Source organism: Nicotiana attenuata, unplaced genomic scaffold, assembly GCF_001879085.1.
Source record: "Nicotiana attenuata strain UT unplaced genomic scaffold, NIATTr2, whole genome shotgun sequence".
In the NCBI taxonomy this organism is placed as follows: Eukaryota; Viridiplantae; Streptophyta; class Magnoliopsida; order Solanales; family Solanaceae; genus Nicotiana; species Nicotiana attenuata.
The window spans coordinates 20,398-33,537 of NW_017671647.1; the positions used below are offsets into that span (position 1 = coordinate 20,398).

At 38.5% G+C, this 13,140-nt stretch overlaps 1 long non-coding RNA gene across 1 annotated transcript in view; it reads left to right on the forward strand.

Annotated features, from left to right (window-relative positions):
* LOC109209468 overlaps window positions 1-12,808 on the forward strand; it is a 15,275-nt gene extending 2,467 nt beyond the window's left edge. Inside the window, exon 2 of the long non-coding RNA XR_002065354.1 lies at window positions 12,539-12,808. This is a non-coding gene — a long non-coding RNA (uncharacterized LOC109209468). The remainder of the gene's footprint in view (window positions 1-12,538) is intronic.
* Window positions 12,809-13,140: the final 332 nt, after the last annotated feature.

Below are 13,140 nucleotides of genomic sequence, written 5' to 3' on the forward strand. Positions count from 1 at the left end.
AGAGAATGGGTAAGGGCTTGAAATTATCTCGGGGGGAAGGTGTTAGGCACCCCCCAAGATCCACTAGTGTGGTTCCCGGCCATGCTATAATTGTGACTTTAAATATAAACAACAAATAAACATACAAGACAATTCTCAAATAACGATTGCAAGTAGGGGAAGTACAAAAGTTAAATAAACGAGCTGAAATTTGGGACTAGGAAATTTCATAATTTATTTAAAGAATATACGAGTGCAGAAGAATGGGAGTCAAATAATTGATACAAATAATCAGACAAAGGGATGAAATGGGGCAACAATTTGGGAGAGAAAAAAAAAGTACTTGGACATTTAAAGAGATTTTTTTTAAATGATTAAAGCAAAAGGCAGGGTTTAAAAGAACCGAAAACTGCAATTTAAAAATTCTGAAAGAGAGAAGTAAACACATAAAGAGGGAGGGGGTCCTAGGCTTATAAATAACATGGATCACCCACGCAACACCCGATAACCAATTATACACGTGGTGTTATCGCGTGATCATCATATACATGTCTACCCTTTCCCACCCCGTTAAGGTACTAAAGCGCGGAATGGTCTCGTTACTTATTGCATGCTACTACCTGCCCCAATCCTATCAGTCCCGGAGGTAGTTAGGACTACTAATCCTAGAGGGAAGGGATATTGGATTTTGAAGTTTAAAAAGGACAAAATCTAGTGCGACAAAAAAAACACATAGGAGCAGTTAAGGGGGAAAAACACATAGCAGTTAAGGCTCAAATAGGCCTCCTCATTCAAAGCAGAAATTGTTTAGCATGACTTACAAGTACTGATTAGGTCTTTAATTAAACTTACGTAAAGGGGGTGGCTGATTTATCACATATTTCAGATAAGAAGTCCGAATTAGGCCTGCCTGCTGGTTGTAATTACTAAAGACTGGTATAATTAATTGATTACCTAATGGTTTGCCTAGGTGAAACCTATAGGCATGATATCTAACAAGGTCAAACATACTGATTTTAAAGAAGATTACTGACTTTAGAAATAATCCAATTCTGCTGATGTTAACAACATTATTACTGATTTTAGACTTTGCGGATGAATCAGATTTAAACGATTGCTCCTATAGGCATGAATTGTAAGCGTTATTGATTCTAAAACGGTTATGTAAGTGCAGGAATCCTAAGAGCATGGTAACTAAGATGCAATTGATTATTTTTTAACTTATGGATTGTTTGCCTAATGACATGTGTATGTGCAGAAGTGCAAGAAACTTATAATCATGATTTCTATATGCAGAAGTGCAGAGACTTATAGACATGATTTCTAATGAAATGCATAACTTATAGAAAGGATTTCTAATGCAGTAATGAAACAACTTATAGGCAGGATTTCTAATGCAGTAATGAAACAACTTATAGGCAGGATTTCTATATGCAGATGCATAAACTTATAGGCAGGATTTCTATATGTGGATGCATAAACTTATAGGCAGGAGTTCTATATGTGGATGCATAAGTAAAAAACAGGTTGTGATTGCATAAATAAATACCTAAAGCATGATGTCTACCCACATGCATAACATGAGTGACCCTCCCCTTTTCACTATACACCCCCATAAGTTATTACAAATTATTACAACCCGAATGAATCAAGAAAGATAAAAAAAAATACATCAGAAATTAAAGTTCCAACTAAGGAGAGCCTAATTCAGACTCCTAGTCTGAAACATGAAATAAACCAACTTCCAGAGATCAGATTTCCAAAGCCTTTCTCATCCTTTGGGTGTGTCAAAGTTCCAAGGAGCTTCATGAACTCCAGGCAGTGCTTACACCCAAATACATTTGCAGGATCAGATTATAGTGCAGTGTGAAAGGGCCAGCCCTCAAATGTCCAAGTTCAGAGGGAACTCAAGGTCCCCAAGGCAAGGCTCATAGGAGGGGGGCGGAACTTAAAGTCTAAGAATAAGTGTAAGTGCAATAGAGGGGGAATTAGGGAAAGCCATGACAAAACTAGTGGTCATGCCCAACAATTAGGATGCTGGCACACCCCTGACCAGCCTGTCAGCTTGAATTTGGGAGTTAGGACCTATTGAAGGTCATGTTCAGACCTGGGCAGTAATTTGGATACTGCCAGGCCACGAACTTTTACTCAGCACACAAAAGGGAATGGGGGTATGGGGGACTTATAACAAGCAGTAAACATAAAAGCAGGTAATATACAGAACATGAGCAACAACGTAGACAGGAATAGAGCAGCTGTAAAGTAAACACATAGGGAAAGAGCTGAAATCAAAATTGAGACATACCAGTTTCAGGGAAAACAAATAAGTAAAAAACAACAGTCTTGAAAAGTCAAGTTGCAAGCAAAGCAGTACAAAAGTCTCAGCAGAGAATAGAGAGTTTGAAAGAGTATTGTGATTGAAAGTGTGTGTGTGAGAGTATGAGTATTGGACTTTAGGATTCAGAAGTTCAAAGTTCTAAAGTTGTAAAGATTTCAAAGCTTAAAAGACTTAAAGCCCTCTTCAATGCAGAAGGGTCGAGCCCCTTTTGTTGCATAGCAAATAAGCAAGAAAAGGTAAGGAAATATCATTTGTGATCAGTCTCCCTTTAGTTAAGGGATTCTGATTTCAAACAGGTAAAACAATTAAGGAAAGGGGTTTGAAAAAAATATTTTCCTAGCAGTATAATAGAGGGTAAGTACATAGAAGCTATTTAAGGCAACAAACTAATAGTACACGTTCTGTAAAAAAAAGGAAAGGGAATCAACCAGTAAAATCAAGATTTCAGCCTTTTACTTGAATGAATCAAGTCAAGAAAGGGGGTAAAACCAGTAACAATCAAGTGAACACAATTAAAGGAATCCAGAATCAATTAGTAGTTGGAAAAGCCTTTCTGAAAGAAGAGTTCTCATATATAAACACACAAATATGTAAACCAAGAAGAGACTATCAAGTTATTTAAAAGAGAATTTTAATCAAGGAGAAGTTCAGAAACATGGGCAAAAGATACAAGTTCGACCTGCAGACTCATAGTGAGTCTGAGAGTCCAGGGTCCCAATGTGGAACCCTGACTCGAACACAAAACATAAATCGTCAGAAGGAAACCCCCAAATCCTAGGGTTTCGCGATTGACTCAGACATGGAGGTGAGAAAACAAGCCATTTGTTTCAGAACCTCAACAAAACAGATATGGTAGCATGCTTGAACGACAAAGGAAGGAAAATCATGAAGAACATATTTGAGAAAACTCGGAACCTAAACAAGTTGAGGAGAAGGATATAATACAAACTTGAACACAAGTAGGTGAAGCATGTAAGAACATTAATAGAGTCAAAGAATCAAATAACTTTAACGGTAGGCACATATAGCAGAAGAGTAGTGAAAACATAGCAGAGATTAACAGGAGTAGAAAAGAAGAGGTAAAAGACAATACATGCATAAAATGAAAGAAATCAGACCAACTAGGCATAAACAAACACACATAAAGCAAAGAAGAAAAAAGAATCAGAAAGATTTTTTTGAAAATCCTTGCAGAAACCCAAAAAATTAGAGATAAACTATTTTTGACAAAAACTTTTGGGGAAAACACTCTAGATGGCAAGAAAAGCATAGACATAGTACAGATCTAAACAAATAATGGTGAAAGAACCTCGAATAGCTTAGGGTTTCGGAGAAACCCTAGAAATGAGAAAGGCTTGGAAACATGTCCGATATCGCGTCGGAGAGGTCAAGAATCAGGCTCCTGAGTCTTGAATATGACGGAGCATGGCCGGAGGAGCCATGAAATCAAAGGTCTGAGAAGATCGGAGAGGGAATCGTCGAGGTCAGGTCTCGAAGCTTCGAACAACCATGGCTTACTGGTGAAGATAGGTGAGTACCAACTATCCATGGCCTGAGAAGCCATGGATTCCGGTGACCGACGCTTGAAAAGGGGGTAGGAAGAGGCTAGGGTTTCGGAGAGCTTTTGAGAGGATTTGAGATGGTTTGGGATTCAAAGGCGGCGGGCCAGGTGAGAATGAGGGATTAGGGTAGGTCTTTGGGATTAAAAATGGTATGGGGGATTTGTGGCCGTTGATCAAAATGTTCAACGGCCTGGACCAATTAATGGGAACCGGGCTGTTTTTTAAACATTGGGTCGGGGCCGGGTTAAAATTGAAATTGGGCTGATTTAATTGGCGTAGAACTGGGTCGATTTAAGGGCTACAATTGAAATGAAATGGGGCTGTAATTGAAATGAACTGAGGCTAAATGTTAAATAACCAGTTTTACCCTTTTTATTTATAAAAAATAGTAAAAAATGATTTTGAAAATAAATTAAAAGTACTGAACCAATAAATAATGTATAAATATTAATTTAAAAATACTGGAACCAATTTTATAATTGTAGAAATGCTATTAATCTTAAAATATGCTAAAATTGCAATCATACGCAATTTAGCTTTTAAAATACCAAATAAATTTGTAAAAATATACAAAAATCACCTTAACTATATTTTGGTGTAAATATGAGAATAAAATAAATTATTCACCAAAATTGATAGTTTTGGGAATAATTACTGATTATTGTACTGCTAAAATGGACAATAAATTGATTAAAAATCTTTTTAAAAAAATTAGGAAAACTACCAAAACACTTAGCTATGCTTATATATGCATATACATGCTATTTTGAAAGTATTTTGTATACAAAAATTATATAGGGGAAAATTGGGTATCAACAACGAGTTGAGTTGAGCACATCATTTCATCCTCAGACGGACCGGCAGTCCGAGCGTACTATTCAGATTTTGGAGGACATGCTCCGAGCCTGTGTTATTGACTTTGGAGGTTCTTGGGATCAGTTCTTGCCGTTAGTGGAGTTTGCCTACAACAACAGTTATCAGTCGAGCATCCATATGGCTCCCTATGAGGCATTATATGGTAGACGGTGTCGGTCATCGGTTGGATGGTTTGAGCCGGGAGAGGCTCGGTTGTTGGGTACAGATATGGTACAGGATGCCTTGGACAAGGTCAAGATCATTCAAGATAGGCTTCGTACCGCTCAGTCTAGGCAAAAGAGTTATGCCGCCCGTAAGGTTCGTGATGTGGCATTCATGGTCGGAGAGCGAGTGTTGCTTCGGGTGTCGCCTATGAAGGGCGTGATGAGATTCGAAAAGAAGGGCTAGCTAAGCCCTAGGTTCATTGGACCTTTTGAGATCCTTGATCGAGTGGGAGAGGTGGCTAACAGACTTGCATTGCCACCGGGTTTATCAGCTGTGCATCCAGTGTTTCATGTGTCCATGCTCTGGAAGTATCACGGCGATCCATCCCACGTGTTAGACTTCAGCACTGTCCAGTTGGACAGAGATTTGACCTATGAGGAGGAGCCGGTAGCTATCCAAGACGGGCAGGTTCGTCATTTAATATCGAAGAGTTATCCTTCGGTTCGTGTTCAGTGGAGAGGTCAGGCTGTAGAGGCAGCTACATGGGAGTCCGAGTCCGGTATGTGGAGCCGATATCCCCATCTTTTCACCGACTCAGGTACCTTTCTATGTCCGTTCGAGGATGAACGGTTGTTTTAGAGATGGAGAATGTGATGACCCAAAGGGTCATCTTTTGTTTTAGAACTCAAATCTGGGTTCCGAGGCCTTAAAAACCTGATTTCCTTTCTCCTCGATTTGCGTGCGCAGTCCGGGCGCATTTTCGAAAAGCCTTTATGTGAAATTTAAGAAATATATTGAATTTGGCCTTTAAAATTTAATTAAAGTTGACTTCAGTCTACATTTTTGGTAAACTGACCCAGACCCATGATTTGACGGTCCCGTAGGGTCCGTAGTAAAATATGGGACTTGGGCGTATGCCCGGAATCGAATTCCGAGGTCCCTAGCTCGAGAAATGAATTTTTGAAGAAAATTGTTTGCTGGAAAATATAAGGATTTTTAGAAATGGAATAGTGTGTGATCTCGTTGGTATCGGGCCCGTATTTTGGTTCCGAAGCCCGGTACATGTTTGATATAATATTTAAGTCGTGTCTGTGAAATTTAGTGAAAAACGGAGGTGATTTGATGTAATTCGGACCTTTGGTTGAAAAGTTAGAAATTTTGAACTATCTTGAGATTTCATGAGTTTTGGTGTTGAATTCATAGTTCTAGATGTTATTTTAGCGATTTGATCGCACGAACAAGTCCGTATGATATTTTTAGACTTGTGTGCATGTTTGGTTTGGAGCCCCGAGGGCTTGGGTGTGTTTTGGATAGGCCACGGAGTGTTTTGGACTTAGGAAAAAACTGTTGCAGGTTCAGTTCTGGTATTGGCCTCTGATCTCGCAATTGCGAGACTAGAGTTCACAATTGCGAAGTCTGACAGTATTGCAATTGCGAGCCACTCAACGCAAATGCGAAGAGTAGCCGGGCCAACAGTCTTCGTAATTGCGAAGAACTCTCCGCATTTGCGAAGTAAAGCTGGGAGGGGTATTGGTCGCAATTGCGATCATTTAGCCGCATTTGCAGAGGATGAGGTTTGCAATGGCGAACTTTCCTTTGCAATTGTGAAGGCAGTAGAAGTGTGAGGGTGTTCACAATTGTGATACATTCCTCTCATTTGCGAGCTTCGCAAATGCGAAGCTCAGGTCGCAAATGCGACATTTGCAGCTGAGTAAAATGGGTCTTGGACGGGATTTTTCATTCATTCTTCAAATTTCAAAACCTAAACTCCAAAGGGTGATTTTCCTAGAGCAAGTTCTTCCCCAAATCATAGGTAAATGAATCTTAACTCATTTTCTTCAATCTATTTCATCTTTTTACATGATTTCATCTCAAAATTTAGGGCTTTTCATGGGAAATTGGGTGTTCTTGGGTAGAATTTAAGAATTTCGAAAATTAGGGATTTGGACCTCAAGTTGATATCAGATTTCAAAACCAATTGCATATTTGGGTTCGTGGGTGAATGGATAATCGGATTTTGGTTCGAACTTTGAATTTTGACCAAGCGGGCCCGGGGTCGGTTTTTGACTTTTTGGGGAAAACATTGGGTAATCTATACTCATGCATTAGAATTGGTTTAATTAGCGTTAATTGATGTTAATTAGTTAATTATGCATAGATTCGGGCGGTTTGGAAGTGGAAATCAAAGGAAAAGCTGTAATTGAGGCTTGATTTTTGGCTGTGGAATCGAGGTAAGTGTTTGGTCTAACCTTAGCTTGAGGGAATAGGTGTGGTTGTCTTATGTGCTACGTGTTAGTGTTGAGTACGATGTATAGGTGTGATGACGAGTACCTATGCGTTGGTGTTGAGCATGCAAGTTAGTCTTAAACTGTTCCGTTGTGATTCTTATTATGTATTATTCATGCTTAAACTGATAATTCTCCATGTTGAGCAAGTCTTATGATATTTTCTTGGCATTGGATAATTGTTGAGTATTGACTCGAGTTGAGACTTACATTTGTCGCGCCACCTTTTTCCTCGCGGAGTCCGGGTTTCGACATTCATTGGGAACAACTCGTTTCCTTTTGGGAATTGGGTATTTGAAGAGTCACCACCTAACGGATTAAGGTGCGTTAGAGCACCTAGAGCAATTAACTCATGTAACCAGTTTGCATTACCAGAGATTAGGGTAAGGGCTTGAAATAACCTTGAGGGGAAGGTGTTAGGCACCCCTCGCCGTCCACAACGGTGGGTCCCGGCCGAACTTAGTTATGGAAATTAGTTATTTAACAGGTAAGCAGTCTAAGCACACATTTGCAAATAAAGGAAGTTTATGCAGTCTAAGCACACATATATAATCAAGGAAGTTTAGACAGTCTAGGCACACATACGTAAATTTAAGAGGGGAAGTCCTAAGTTGGTTAACCTATAGGATCACATCTGTACAATAACCGATAAGCCTTCCTCAAGTAGAGGGGTTACACGTGGCATTAGCGCACAGGTCATCATATCCTTTTACTACCCATTACCCCCGTAGTGGTTATATAAGCGAGTTTAGTTAACGAACTCTAAGCGTGCTTTACCTGTCCCTTGCTTGTGGTCCCGGAGGTGTTTAGGACCTCTATACTTAGGCAGTTCTAGACACTCCTAAGGTATTTAAAAGGTAAAATGTAAGCGACAACAAAGAACATATAGGACTATCAAATAGAGAAGCAATTAAGTGGCTCATGTTTACCTCCACTTGTAAATAAATAATTAGCACGTCTCAAACAGCTGATTTTTACAGAATTTCAAAAGGCCCTAGAACATGATATCTAGATGAGTATTACAAACACAGAATATGCAGCATTTTGTTTTAAGGCGAAGTGACAGAATCCTCATCAGTTTGCCTACTGATTTTAAGGCCTGTTAAGCCTGGGCAGCTTCACACATATACAGAACATATTTTCACAGTTTTAGACCATTAATTACCTAAGGCTTGCCAGGTCTGTATGCAATCGTAATTCTGAGAACTAGTTGAAACAACTCGAAGTTATCCAATCCTATAGGCATGCTGATCTAGGCAATCAGTTTTACAAAGCTGATTTCATGCATGTTTATGCTAGAACATGATATCTATGTGTTGGACTATTTTTTTTAACCTTTTTATAGACAGTTATTCGTTTAAGCGACGTAGACATGACTTAGCAAATGCAAACAGAGTCCTTAAGCAGGATTTCTAATGCACAGAGAGAGATAGTCATTTTATTAAGCGTGATTACAGTAGTAGTTTAACTATAGAGTTCCTAGGTGATTATGACTTTAGGCAGAATCAGAAATAAAATGATGACTATAACATGTTTCCTAATATGCAAAGCAGTAAACATGATTATCCTAAGGCATGATATCTAATGCACAGGTTTATGGCATGGTTCTAATACAAATAGGCAAAGCAAACCTAGTGGCATGATATCTATTGCAGAATGTAAACATAGTGTAAACCTAAAGCATGATTTCTACTGAGAATCAACACACATAAGCCTAGAAGCATGAATTCTACCCGGTTTCCCCCACAAAAAATCATATATGAACCCTCCCCTTTTTACTAATTACTCCAATATCTGTTTACAAAGAATATTATTACAGACCAGGATTAAATGAAGTACGTAAGTAAATGAAACTATACTATAGGGAGCCTAAATCAGGCCCAAAGTAAACCTAGGGATGCCAGGCCTTCAATACAGTCTCAGAAGCCAAAGATCTCACAGCCAATAGCGTGTCTTGGCGTGTCAGAGTTCCCTAAGGACCTCAAGGATCCCGGGCAGTGCTCACACCAAGACCTTTCTCAAATAGGGATTGGTTATGTGCAGTGTGGAAGGGCCAGCCCTGTTGTGTCAGAGTTCAGAGGCATCGCAAGGATCCCTAAGCAGTACACACACCAGAGGGGCAGAACCCAATAGTCTTAAGAGTAAAGTGAGAGTGCTTGACACAGTTTTGAAAGATTTAGTAAAACAACATAGAGAAAATTTTAGAAGTGAAAAGATTCAGAAATGGAAAACAGTTTAAGAAGATGCTGGGAGTGACACCAGTTTTGAGAAGACTACTAAGAGTAGAAGAACAATTTTTGAAATCATTTCTGAGTAAAGCAATTCAGCAAACAACCAATTAATCATGGAATACTCAGATTCACAGACACTTAACCAACAGATTTACAAACAGGGGTGAAAGGGATTGGGAACATACTGAGTTGAAACCACATAAACAGGGAAACATTTGGGACAACAAATGCACAAGACAACTAAGAGTCCAAGTCAGTCATGGTAATAGACAGCATAGAGAAAGAATGTAACAGAATCATGTTGAAGACAGGGGTGGGTTGGACAGAATTGGACATACAATTAGGGCCAATTGAATGCATTAGGAGACTAAGTAACTAACATGGTCAACCAGTCAAAAAGGAGTAAGGGAACTAAGTAAACATGCTGGACATGTATCACATAACTAAGTGAAGTTTAAACATGATGATCACATATTGAACAAGAGAATGCAGAATTTAGACATGCTGAATAAAGCAGTAAACATGGAAACAAATTGGATACATAACCAATCAAACTAGTGCAGGAATGGAACACATTGAGTTTCAAAATATAACTTAGAGACATACCAGTTAAAGAAGAAAATGCAGAATGTAAAACAGGTTCCAATGTCTAGCCTTGGCTTTCAGCCAACTAGACCAATAATTATCACAAGTAGCAAAGAAAGAAGAGAGAGTTTGAGTGCGAGTTGGTGTTCTGAACTTAGTGTTCCGTGTTTGAGAGGTAAAAATAAGAGAGTTTATATAGTAGTTTGAGAGTAGAGTAATTAAGGTAAAAGAATCAACTTCAGTCAATTAAGGAAGTCACAAAATTCAATCACATAAGTGTTTAGAATAAACCTCCCTTAATTGAAGACAATTAGCCAAACGGTAATAATAGGGAGTCCAATTAAGGAAAGAAGTTCAAATCAAACCAAATAAAGGAGTTCAGAATAAAATAATCAAGGGTCTAATTAAGGGAAGAATCATGTAAAGGAATCAGTAAATATACAGGTAATAAAATTAGGCAAGAATGACTAATTAAGGTTGTAAACAGGGAAACATACAAGACTTAGGCATACAAATCTCTAGCATAGCAAATCGATCGGCCAAATTTTAAAGAACAATGATTTCTGGAAAGAATATATCAACTCCCATAAATAGAAAATAAACTAAGTAAAGACTTCACAAAAATATAGAAATTAACCGAAAACAGATGCGAACCCTAGTAGAGATTAATTAGGGAAAAATCATAGAATAAGGGTTTTGACAAAGAAAACGCTTAAGTCCCAGAAATAAGGCAAAGTAATATGACTGGTAACATAAAAAGTACTCAGAATTGAAGCAAAGGATAGAAAAATTACAAAATCAACTAAGGTTCGAATACTCGGCTAAAAATCAGTCAAGAAGATAAAAGGAGAGTCGATTAAGTACTTAGAAGTCCGAAAAAAACCAGAAATTTTTAGAGAAAACATGTAATAGTGCTCGATTCATCTCATATCTATACAGATCTCGGAAATGATCGAAGGTAATAGACTGAAAACATAACAGAGATGAGAGCATAGGTTTAGAAACCATAGATTCGTAACAAAATAAAGAGAAATCTCTTACTCATGGTCGAGAAAATGGCCTGAGACAGGCTTACAAGTAAGGTTTCAACCCAGAACTGCTTGAGTTCCTTGAGATCCTCTCAAGGACCTAAGAAGTCGAGGAGCCACGGGACGTAGAAGGCCAGGACTGGCCGTAGAAGCCATAGGAGCGTCATAAGGTGAAGGTTTATGTCGGTGACAGTGCTAGGGTTTGGGCGAGTCTATGAGAGAAGAGGGAGACAAGGGATTCAAGGGCGGCGGTTTGGTAAGAATGAAAGGGTTTAGGGGGTCGTTTGGGATTAATTTGGTAAGAAAGGTTGTGGACCGTTGATCTAAAAGATCAACGACCACGATCAAATGGGGAGTTGGGTCGGGTAGGTGCAGATTGGGCTTAGGGGGTGAGTTGGGTCGGTATATTAAGGGGTTTGGGCTGATATAGTTGGGTTATAATGAAATTAAAAAAAAGCTTAAATACCCAAAAAATTTATAAAAAAAATATTTTATAAAATAACTAACATATTATAAAAACTAATTTTCATGCATAGAAATATTTTAAAGAAATTAATACATATTTAGAAAAATACAACGAGCTATTTTCTATTAAAAATGTGATAATGTATACACAGACTATAATTGTAAAATTATTGCAATTGTAACCAAAATATGTAAATCTGGCCATTTGTGAAATAATTTGAACCTACTATAGCAATATTAAGTCATGAAATTGCTATACAGTCATTTGTGATGCAATTTGTAATCAGTTATGTAAATAAAATACTAGGATAAATTAATTTGAAAATACAGAGATTATGGAAAAATATCAATTGATGCTAATGCATGGTTTTGAAGGTATATATGCACTTAAAAAGTATTATAGGGAAAAATTGGGTATCAACAACATTGTGAGAGTTAACTGTTGAAACGAGATTGGTTATAGATGATTCCCTTGCTGGGATGTTATTGTTTCTATTGTTTGGGTGAGGAAGAGTGTAAAGCACGAAGGGTGATGTCGTGCATGATATTGTGAGAGAGTGTTAATGCACGAAGGGTGATGTCGTGCCATATTCAATGAGTGTTAATGCACGAAGGGTGATGCCATGCCTATTTCTGTGAATGTTAATGCACGAAGGGTGATGCCGTGCCATGATTATGAGAGAGCTAATGCACGAAGGGTGATGCCATGCCGTTTCTGTTGATTTTATGGTGAGGACGAGAGTAAAAGCACGAAGGGTGATGCCGTGCACGTGTTACTGTGTTATCATTTCTATTGGTTCAAGTTTGATATTTACCTTGCTTCTTTAATTTATTACTGTCATAATCTGATATTCCCCTCAGCATGTTTCCCTTTTCCGTCTTTATCTGATAAATTTATGTTTTGTTTCTCGTATATGATTTAACTGCACAGGTTTATATGGTTGTCGTGTCCTAGCCTCGTCACTACTTCGCCGAGGTTAGGCTCGACACTTACTAGCACATGGGGTCGGTTGTACTAATACTGCACTATAAACTTTTTGTGCAGATTTCGGTGCAGGACCTTGTGAGTAGATTTGAAGTTGCTGCCTTCAGTCCAGGGAGACCCAAGGTAGATCTGCCAGCGTCCGCAGAGCCTGGAGTCCCCCTTTCCGCCATTTTTGTCTTTCCTGTCTCTTTCTATTTTGAGAACATATGTACTTCTTTCAAACTTATATTTGTAGAAATTCTTAGATGTTCGTGAATTGTGAAACCAGATCACTGGGGTAGTTATGTACTAGAGTTGTTGAACTGTTATATCACTTCCGCATTTCATATTTGTTTGGTTTTAGCTATTATTTGTTTCTGTTTGATTAATAGTAATTATGGTAAAACTGTAACTGTCGGCTTGCCTAGCTTTAACGAGTAAGTGCCATCACGATTCCCGAAGGTGGGAAATCCGGGCCGTAACATCTTAACCCAAGTGAACTTTGAGCAGAGGAAAAAAACTGTGCGCAGGGTTGGGCAATGACCCATTTAATGAGGCAGCCCATCTTGACCAGCCCAAATACAACAAATAGCCCATTTGCCACCCCTAGTGTGATGTAGATAGTCCAATGCAATCATTAGTAGCCAGTTTTACGACTTGAACCGTATAATATATATAATCAG